This window comes from Styela clava, chromosome 12, assembly GCF_964204865.1.
Source record: "Styela clava chromosome 12, kaStyClav1.hap1.2, whole genome shotgun sequence".
Classification (NCBI taxonomy): Eukaryota; Metazoa; Chordata; class Ascidiacea; order Stolidobranchia; family Styelidae; genus Styela; species Styela clava.
Window position 1 is genome coordinate 19,871,018 of NC_135261.1, and position 11,487 is coordinate 19,882,504.

Here is an 11,487-nt window from a genome sequence, read left to right on the forward strand (position 1 = left end):
TCGATCAATTCTGTATTAATTTGTAAGCATCATTAATTAAAGGCAATATTTCATAATAATTTACAAACTATTCAACACATAACTCCATAATATTATGAGGAAATTCAATATATAATCATTACATATTTTGAACCGTTCGATTCAAGTTCAATGAGTTCAGGGAACAGATGATTTTGTAATTATAAGTATTGATTTACCTTAATTGTTTAAAATAGAACCACCTTTGTTGTTTCAAACAAAATACAATTACTACACCACCGATGGCAAATCTCTGGAGAGCGTTAATTTGTTTGTAACTCAATGTTACGTAAGTTTAAATTCTAGTTTACAACCAGACTGTTTACGTGTTGTCTGAAAACTTCTCGTCTAAATGCTTCTTTATCAAAATAATGACTAACAGAGATAAATACTCGGAAATCACATTTGAGGTATTTTGCGTAAAGTTGTATACAGTGAAATAATTTAATAGAATCATGCCATACCTAACTTTACGTACAAGCAGGAAAACTCGCTAGAATCTTTTTATTTTCGGTCGATTAAAGCATTACATATTGGCTACTCCACAAATCTCTGCCAAAATAAATCATTTTAGCCAGATTGAACCACTAGTATAGAGTTTCTACGATTTCTCAATCAGAGATTTTATTTGTAAGTTACTTACTTAAATTACTTACACATATAGAATTAAATATCTAATGAGATGGTTATTTCATTGATTTTACGAGACAATTACAAAGTGGAAACAGAACTTTATGAATGAAAATGGTTTCGACCTTCCTCCCATAACATCATCATAGGCATGGCCGGATCATGGTCTTCAAACGCCCTAAGACTATGGTGCCCTATATTTAAAAAAAATAGTAATAATACGAATGTAACTCGTGTTCCATGATATCTGAAATTGAATAAGTATGTTTCAATATTCATTACTATGTAAAGGCCACGTTATGATTAATTTACATGATATTTTTTGGAAATAGTTCTCATACCTCATAGTTCTCCAACATTTATAGAGAAGTTTAGAATGATACTTGACAGAACAAATAAGCAAAATTTATTTTACCCGGGCCATTATTAAGCCCTGAATCGTCTGACCAATTCGAATCATTTCATTGAAGACGGAGATACTATTAAAAATTTAATTTGTTAAATCAGTCCTGACCCAGGGTGTAATGGATTGGCTGGCAAATGCCGAAACGTACGTTTGTCTTTTTATACCACAAATAGTTGTTTCGTGCGTATTAGTTTCTTCTTCAACAGAGCCCTGTTGTAGTGTTGTGCCTCAAAAAAAAATAATTGTAAAATTACATTCAGAGTATATCCAAATATGTAATAAATTAACAATTTCTGTAATAAAAAGTGTTTGGGAAGTATTTATGTTAGTCGATCCCGCAAGTTCAATTTTGATTATGTCGAAACTAACTAAGTATGGGTGTTAACAGATTTCGTATAATTTTTTTTAGATTTTTTTGTCAAACTTGAATCATAACTAAGAATTGGGCGTCTAACTATAAGTCAACTAATAATATAATTATATACGCATTTGTGTTTCCGCTTTCGATAACATATGGTACATATAGTGTTGTTTGCATGACCTCTGACTTTCGATAATGACAAGTAACCATTTTTCTATTATTAAATTGTGTTAGGTATTGTTGTTTTGGGCTGTTGACCAGGAGTTTGCATGGACTTCAACATAATTTTTGATGAAATGGTTGCTTCAAATTATTGATCTTCTATGAGTTTCATCGGAATTCAGTACAGACTATTTAAACGAATTTGATCAATAGTAATATTATTGACGTAATTAAGACACAACATCAACAAAAAGTGATGGAAAATAATGATGTTTGAGGACTCTTAGTGATTTTTGTTGTTCAATTGTACACAGTTACACATAAATAGCGAATAAAGCTTTAATAATTGATATAATGTCGACCCGAAGACACGCGGATAACTAACTAATAAATGTAACATCATTGATGAAGAAGTTCTTTATCTAGATTCTAGACACAATTTGTTATAAAAAATAACTTCTGTTTTAGTGACTTAAACAATAATTGCTAGAATTCTTGTTCAAAATTGTCATACAATCAACCAATTAGGTAAAATATTCAATATTTGCAGCCAAATAGACACTTGCCGAGTAGGGAAATCGAATAACCAACGGCAAATGGTCACACACACCACTTTATCCGCACATTTTACGTCTTTTCTCATATTCCTTCCCCCTTTTGAGTTATGATATTTTGGGCTCTATTCGATCGATTTACTAAATCGATGAAAAGGGAAAATGTAAAATGAAATAAAATGAATATGTGAATTTCCTTACAAAAGATATCAATAAACATTTATATTTCTGCATCATAACACTCTAAACAGGGAGTCCTCGGGTTCCGACGGTCGCGACTTGCGCTGTTTCGAGGTTACGAACGCACTCCATAAAAATATAAAAGATAATACTGTACTGTAATATCTAAGCCCGTAAACTGGTGACCAAGAAAATCAGTGCTTTGGGCTCATTGGTTTTCGACAATTGCGAACTATTACGATTATGAACAAATAATCACTAAGCTTCAGTCTCATGGTACACAGTTTCAGTGATACTGTACGCAATTTTTGGTTGATTCCGACTAACACTGAAATTCGGGTTACACCGCGTCTCAAGAACGGAGCAACGTCGTAAGTCGAGGACTCCCTGTACTTTGTTGCAGTGGTACACAAACTAGTCGCGGAATTTTTCCAAATACGTGATTTTTATTATTATGTAAAATGCCAGAATGTCTCATGTCCCTGTTTGTAGACGTTAATTTCAGAGGTTGTGCTTTCGACCACAAATTTAGGAGTTCCGCCACATAGATCTATATTGTTCTTTCCTAGAGACACACGATTTTATGGAAATTAACATGATAATTATACATGTTATACTATAGTCGATAGTTTCATAAAGTACTGAACTGCTATAACAAATTAAAAATAACTTTCGAGGTGTAATTTTCTCATAACTCGTAGGTTTATTAGGCACCAACATCAAAAACTTTTAGTTTTGAACTTACCAAGTTGCTAAAACTTCACCCTATTGTCAGGTATTTATTTTAATCTGGCGCCGAATAATTTAATAAACGTTGATATTTAATAATTAAAAATATTGCTCACCCTTTCTGTGTTTGGTATATCAAACTGCCAATTGTTGACCAAGACGCTCTATGAAATTGTTAAGCAATACTGTACTTTCATTAAGAATACATGACCGCTATGACAAATTAAAAATAACTGTGCAATCTTTCCCTTTCCCTTAACGCGTAGGATTATTAGGCACCCAGATCGAAAACTTTCAGTTTTGAACTCACAGGAATCATTCGCCTGCGAATAATTTTTAATTGTAATTTTAGACTGATATTTGTGTAACCACGTCATTTTTTTCTCGTTTTGGTCTCTGCTTTAATAATGCGGTCGACAACACAAAAACTTTTAGGCTCCTGATGCAATACAATGTCGTAAATACGTTTAAACACATTAGAACAAGTCAAACACATATGCGCAAGTAATATCGCCGGCCATTCATTTACGTTTTGATAGATAAAAAGTTTGTACATACCATGAGTTATGCTAATACAAAAAAAACTGTAGTTATGCTGGAAAATGAGTGCTTGTAAATCCGCATAAAATACTGCATGGAATAGTAGGAAGAATCGTATTGTGTACAAACATTTTGATATATAGTTTAACCGACAATATAATTTGAGAGTCCTATCTGCGCTATAATATCTTTAGTTTGGAAGCATAACGATTAGATGTAGAAAGTTACACATTTGAACAATACATTTCTATTCATTTAATGAATTTCACACATTTAGTTCCTGACTCGGTTGCGCCCATACACTGGAATTATCATATGTTGTAGTTTTGATAAAGCATTCGTCTGTGGGGATTTTATTTACTGTGCAATAATAAGGCAATTGAAAGCACATTATTTGATGCAAAAAATTCTACAGTCAAATACTCAAGTATTAAAATAAAATAATAAGAAGTCAAATCCAGAGTGAATATTTTGATTATCACTGAAGTTTGTAGGTGGTATGTTGTATATTGGACAACATTTGTCAGCTACCGTTCTGCATTAATTCTCATTAGATGTGACTGACGTGCATATCTATCTGGTGTACTGAAATGACAATAAGAATGACCAAGAATCTTGATTGTTCCGACGTTATTATCAAAATTGGACATAAATTTTGATTCAGTGTTTTGAAGACAATGCGAGAAAAGTAGGTAATATATTTTGCATTACCTCCACTTGATCGGTGGTTTCAATCGCATTTATCAGTTCGAATTTCCGCAACAACCCACAATCTAATACTTTCACGAATTCGAAATATGTAATTCAATTTTATTGGCTGTAATATGTTAAATATTTCGGGAGTACGCAATAAATTTTGACGTTATTAAAAGAACTGTTTAAACAAGAGGAAGTCAAAATATAGAATCAGATATTTAAGATAATTGCATTTCCAGATAAATATACTGCACGATAAGAAATATCAGTGCATCTCATCTGAAATACAAGTTAACAAGTCACCCCATCTATGTCCACAAATGTTATGTTACCACGAATTACTTCGAGAATATGACTGAATATGCTGAATTTGTATACATAAAAAGTGAGGCATGATCCAATCTAATAAATAGGAAATTTTCCAAATATTTTTTTTTATGTTTGAAAATTTGGCGCAAATTTTTCCGAAGTTAAACTTCTGCTCATTCTGTTTATATACACATAATCCCGCAAATCGTATTGACGAGAGACGCGTTCCGTCGCACAAGTATTGTTGTAATACTTTTTTAAATTATTCAATTTTTGAAAAGTTTATTCAGGTCGGATATTTGTAATTTGCGCTGATGTATTTTTTGTTTTATACTATTTGAGATGGCTTCCCAACTGTTACTTAGGTGAAAAATATGATGCTTTTATCTTGAAGTATTTGCGAGGGACCGGGAGCTATTCCATACTGTCGAGGACAAAATCATGCTTGATTGGCTATCTCATGCGAAAGTAACCGTTTTTATGATCTTAATACCGATGACAACATAAATCGACGAAACAATTTTCAAAATGGACTTATTTCTAAAATAGCTTCTTTAAACCAAAGAATCAGCTTTCAATACGAACAATATAAATATGTTATCCGAAGTCGTTTTGAGCAGTTCAAGGCCGTAGCTAAGACGAATATTTTAAGGTCAATGTTGCGCTCACCACTATGAAGATTTTATACTCCCAGATGAACTTCACTGAGCGATTGTAAATCTATAACACTTCAAGTGAAAACTATCGTACATTTCAATATTGTATTTCATTTATTCCGCAAATAAAATCGTAAATATAAAAAATAAGATAACGTAAAAACAAAGAATGACAGTAAAACATGGAAACACGAGTGATATATCCATAACAGCCTTTATCTACATCTCATCATTGTTTCAATTGTACAAAATCGTGAAAGGTTTTATAATATTGATTCCTGTCGTCGACAAACTTGAATATCATTCTCTTTAGCCGCTTCTTCCGAAATTGAAGGTAACTTATTTATAAATTTGTAATCTTTTCAAAATTCACATCATGACAAGTTCTATTATTTTCCGTTGAAGTAAATTCTTTAAATTCGGCTCTGCTGTTTTAGTTGGTTCAATTTCCTCGACAATGTTGGAAATATTTTTATAAAGACATGTTTTTGTTAATAACTTCTTTGTTGAGTTATTCTTTTATTTATCGAATGAATATTGTCTCGAAGGAGTAAACATATCTCTACCGCAGTATTCAATTTTTATTCCAAGAAATTTTTGTCTACGATAAAAATGTATCAACTTGGTAGCGACACCGTTTAGGAATGATTCGTTTTCCTAAATAACTCATGATGTTTCAATGATATGTAAAGTTGTCATTTCCTTGAATCGACAAGACTCAATAATGGAACAATACGAGAATATCGGTCGGAGACCGAAAGACTTATCGATCGGAGGTTAGGGGACCCCTAAAACAGCGTTCTTACTCCATAGTGACACCGTGTGTCCCATCACTAATTAATTAATAACTCGCCAATTATACGACATAATTAATCGAAAATTGATAGGCTTCTGATCCGAGCTGTGATGAATGCACATGCAAAATTTGGAGCAGATTTAACCTTGTTTTCGTGAGATATCGCGTGCATCTGACAGACAGACAAACAAACAAACAAACAGACAAATACTTATCAACATAATCACCGATCTTATGATCGATAAGTAATGAGGAGTAATGTAACAATGCGGCAATGATGCAAAGTTTCCTCTCTCGTTTTGTATTTTAAAAATATATCTCTTTATTGGTTTCCGAATTATGAGAGTGCTGACGTTTTTAACAATATATGTACAACATGTAGAATTAATTTAATTTTACCCGGAAATATGTGGTTGAATTCATAATAGACTTAAGGAGTATATTAATTATATATTATATACAATAAGAAACGTTCAATTTAAAAATTCGATGTCACTGCACTGGTTTTACAACGAAATCGTTTATAGCATTAAAAATGAAAAGGGTTATTTAGTTTTAGGTAGAAATATGATTCCAAAATAAAAATTGTTTTATTTCATCTCAAAAGCATGTCGATTATGCCATGGGTGTAATCAGTCAAGCAATGAAAATTAGGAAAGCTAAACAGTTTACCGCTTAATATAAAAACTCATTTCCGTACCACAAACTTTTGAAATGTCGAAGCATTTTGCCATTTTTAATTACTTGGGTGGTATTCAAATAATAATTAAACGATTATAGAAAAGGGGAAAACTTAATAGTCTCATCATTTCATTGCAATTGCTTTATGAATTTTCTTTTACGACATAAGCAAAAATTATCTGATTTTGAAATATAGCAAATATCATCGTGTTTATTCTAAAAATAATCATATTTCATGAGCATTTTTGCGTTTAAAATCGTTTAAAACAGTTCTGCACCAGTTTGCTTGTTTTTCTTTTTTACTCAAACCCTCGATATTTGAGTTCAGACAACAATCATTTTCGAAGACTTATAAATAGACCAATTATGTTTGCTTGACATGAATCAACCCGCCATTGTTGATTACATTATTAAGAATTGCATTCTCAACTGATGCTTAAACAGTAGTCAAAAATGATTATTAAATTTTAATTATTGAATGTTCGTGTGCTTTGAGATTATTTAGGATCTATAAAAAGTTTTGATGCGTTTTCAATTCTCAAAATTTGAGGCCGAAATCGAAAACACATCTCTGTGAGGACAATATATAATCCGATCACACTAAGAATAATTATATAGAATTAACTAAAGCATCCGCCTAGAAGACTTGTCCAAGCAACACGATCCTAAATAAATTAGTATCATAATTACTCGCTATATGCTGATTTACAGACATCTAGTTTGCGGTTGCGATGGCGTGTTAGTTAGGACGTCCATCATTTTCATGTCCATCATCTCATACAGGATAAAATATGTTGTAGGGTAGGCAAGATCGGGCCAAAAAAGTTTGTTGTTTCAAATGAAGTACCTCTCACCCAATCTGTTGCTCTTTTTCTCTGTCCATCACCTTTTAGTTAAAAAATGACCCATTTTTTTAAAAAGCATCAGCCAAGAAATTGAAAATGTTTCGAAGACACAACATACGTTTGCACCATTTATTTCAATCAACTTCGTCTTTTAATTTGTCGTTATCAAAAAATAAAAATGAAAAAAGGTAATGGCTTACCCTGTGCTTAGTTGTATAGCACATGTTTAGAAGTTAGAACAATGATATTAAACACTGCCAAAATGAAACGATAGACGCCAGCAGCGATAAAGAATTTAACTTTCTGAGGCATTGTACTATTACAAATCCGTAATCTTTTTTTTTTGATAACATATTTTGCAGTACAATATGCATCAATATGTCCATTGTGACTAATTTAAAATGTTTGTTTTCTGAATCTGTTGGTGCTGTCGGGGTCAAAACACTATTTCCCCGTGAGTGTCAATAGTTCTGCTTACTTGTTTATTTGAAAGGAATATTCGGAAAAAAACATGACTAGATAACTCGATTTTTTTATTTGAAATAAGGAGTATAAATCGACAAATAAAAATGACAAACCCCATAATTCTCTGATGCTCTGGCGAGTGTCTTATCAACCATAATCAAGACATGCACTCGATATTTCTATGAAGAATCATTTTGCCACGCGACTTTAAACATCTTTCCGTTGCCGAAGCAATCTAAATTAATTGCACGAGAATAACTAGCAAATAAATAGCTCTGTTAAAAGGAGTTGTAGACGTTTAAAGCAAGTTAATTCACTACAAATGATGATTTTTAGTCGTATATCTCGATTCATTTCATATTCAACTGTTCATACTGGACTTCAGATAACACAAGATGAGGTGTAAGAAATTTCCAGCGTTAAAAAAACTTGAACGTTATCAAACTATTGCTATTGTACTTCCTATCCTACTGCGGAAAATAAGATTTTACGGTCGCAGACCAAATAGTGTTTTGTTTTATAAGTCCCTGAAACGCATAAAATTGTTTATTTACTCTAATACAAGGTTTCCTAAACTTTTTGATCATAGGCAGCCTTCGGACAATTTATAGATCGCTCGTGTACCCCCAAAACTCTCTCATATTATCGGCTCTGATATTTTCTTTAGCTGCGACAACTATTACATTTCCTCTAAATTTGCTAATAAATATGGGAAAACTGCGTGATCAGTACTAATCAAACTCATGACAATGTGATCTAAGCTTAAACAAACACTACAATCAAACTAACAAAATATCGACAAATTAAACCAAGCAATCCTGTATCTAATTTGATGAATGAATATCTCCCTCTATTTTCAGTCAATATAAACATCAAACTATTTCATGAGGTGAGTTACATGCCGATGTTTGAAAGCTTTTACTTTTCATTTGAAGATTTAATACAATTTTGAAGAAAAAAAGGAAAAAATAAAAAATATTTTTTTAATTTTGAACGTCTTGATACATAAAGAATATATTGACGTTTCTGGAAAGTTTTTATCTAATCAAACCCGATCAAACTAGAAAATGCATCGAGAAATACTATGTCTACGTCTATATTGTTCATTTTACTTAACTTTTTTGTCTATGTGTGTTAGAATACACATCGTTCTTGATCTATCATAAATTTTAAAGGGTTAAATTTATTCTCATGCTCTCCAGTTCGATAAACAATGACATCTTCAATACTGCAATAATCTAGCCCTCCTCCAAATCAAATATCTTGATGCGCCACTGAGTTCAATACTCAAACATGATACTATGTTGTTATTGTTGTTTGTATTTAAGTTACCGTCATTATGCATCGTACGTATTCGAAGTCAATTTAGTAATTACGCTTGATTGCAATTTATGTACATCCAAGCACTGTGTACCGTTTCAATTCAATCAGTCAACTGATTGAGATCGGCACCTTGACAGCTTGTATGTTGTTTTGCATGAAATGCTGATGTGTTTGAGGATGTTGTAAGTTTGATAACAATACACAATACATAAGTAGGTTTTTCTAACTTTTGCACTGAACAAGCACTGAACATTGAGTGGTAGTCAAACTTTTAGCGTATGATTGGCAGTAAAAATGAAAAAAAAATTGTTAATCCAATGTGAACAGAAGAACAGTCGTTGAATAAAATATTATATGAAATAAAACTTAAATACAATAGACCAATCGCTTTTACGCAAGATAGAATTCTCATATTCATTTGAATTTTTCACGCATACAAGCTGAAATACACGCAAGCATCAAGATATTAGATCATTAGATGTAGTCACTAGTCAGCAGTCATACGGAATACTTTGATCACTATAGTTTGTTTAATATTAGGCACCATTAGTGTACCAAACTGCATTGCCTCTAAATTTCAATTGACGCGAATATGAAGATTCTGACGTAAATACTTATCTGGCGTTGACATGATGATAAGCATAATCAAGAATAATTTCATAGTTACGAGGTCACGCGCTTTATCTCTCTATCTCAAGAAATATATCCGCAACAGTCTTTTGTCTACATCTTATCATTGTTCCAATTGTAGAGAATCGCGAATGATTTGTAAAAATCGATTTTTGCCGCAGACAAAGTTGAATTATTTTCTGTTTCTCAACAACTTTGATCAAAACATCAATTCTAAACATTGCTACCAGCTATTCAGACGCCGGTCTGAAATTTTGACTGATTGAAATAAACACAGTACTTCTGATTTGCATTTCATATTGTGTATACTATTTTCAAATATTGTGCGAAGAATAAATAAAATAAGAAATAAAAACAACGCACTTGCTGAACTCGATTTTTTTATTAATTTACATTCGAGAGCATTTGTCTGTTTTACTTACTGTATTGTTTTATCTCAAATTCCAATGCGAAGTTTCAGATTGCATACGTGAGAAGTTAAAATGATTTTAGGCCAAGCGCAAGTTTCATGAAATAAAGGAGTTGCATTGTTCTAATTGGCATCGGCGTCCAGCTAGAAAATACATAAATTTATTTATTAAAATGATTGAAATTGAATTCGCAATGTTATTCCAGCCCAGTGAAAAGACTCATCATGTCGATGCTAGGGTATTTAAGTTAGAACGTTGGTTGACCAAATGACTACAGGTTGACGATATGCGATTTCAAACTCATTCCCATCTTCCCGTTGAGAGTGTAATAAATTGTCGTAGGCCAAAGGGAACGATTTCAGACCCTCCGGTAACATTAGCTTCTTCATTAGCTTAGCTATTGAAATGTACCACTAAAAAGTTTTCCTTCCCCTTATGTCCCACCCCTTTACGTCAATTCCGAACCATACTTTTGCGGAACAGTTTGTTTACTTCTATGTTTACCTCGTTTTCCAATATGTTAATAAAAAAAAAACAATATAGTGCATGGTTTGTGGTAAACTTTGATCAATTGAAAGGTAGGTGAAAGTTAGAAGTGGTAAAATATATTCATCTTATTTTGATGGTTTGGATTGTACCATTACAAATCAGAAAGCTGTATTACCTGTGACATCATATTTTAATGTTTAATTCTTATGCATCGGTACGCCCAATGTGTTTAGTTTTTTTGTTATAAAGATATCCTCTTTTTCACCATTGGCCAATTCCACGAAACACCGATGGATTGAAAACAATATGTTTTAGTCAATATTATCTGTATTATTACCCGCGATGTTTGTGGACAGCAGGTGACATCAATTGCATTCATGTAATAAGTCATTTGTGAAGAATCTTTAATTTTCTGTCGCGCCTGCTAATGTGCTACATCAATCACAATTAAGACGTGCAACTAATATTTCATTTAGGATTCTTTTGCCACGCGACTTTCATGAGACTTAGTTTTAAATGTAGATATTTATCCAATTATCTATGACTTACAGTTGCTCGGCAAAAGGTCATAGCTGTTTACAAAATATGGCTTCAATAATTATGTTTT

At 32.3% G+C, this 11,487-nt stretch overlaps 1 long non-coding RNA gene across 1 annotated transcript; it reads right to left on the reverse strand.

The window, feature by feature from the left end:
• Positions 1–6,472: 6,472 nt before the first annotated feature.
• LOC144430714 (uncharacterized) lies at positions 6,473–8,281 on the reverse strand. Its single transcript, XR_013479682.1, has 2 exons — positions 8,142–8,281; positions 6,473–7,604 (listed from the first exon to the last, which is right to left on the reverse strand). It is a non-coding gene; the product is annotated as an uncharacterized LOC144430714 (long non-coding RNA).
• Between the last annotated feature and the right edge of the window lie 3,206 nt (positions 8,282–11,487).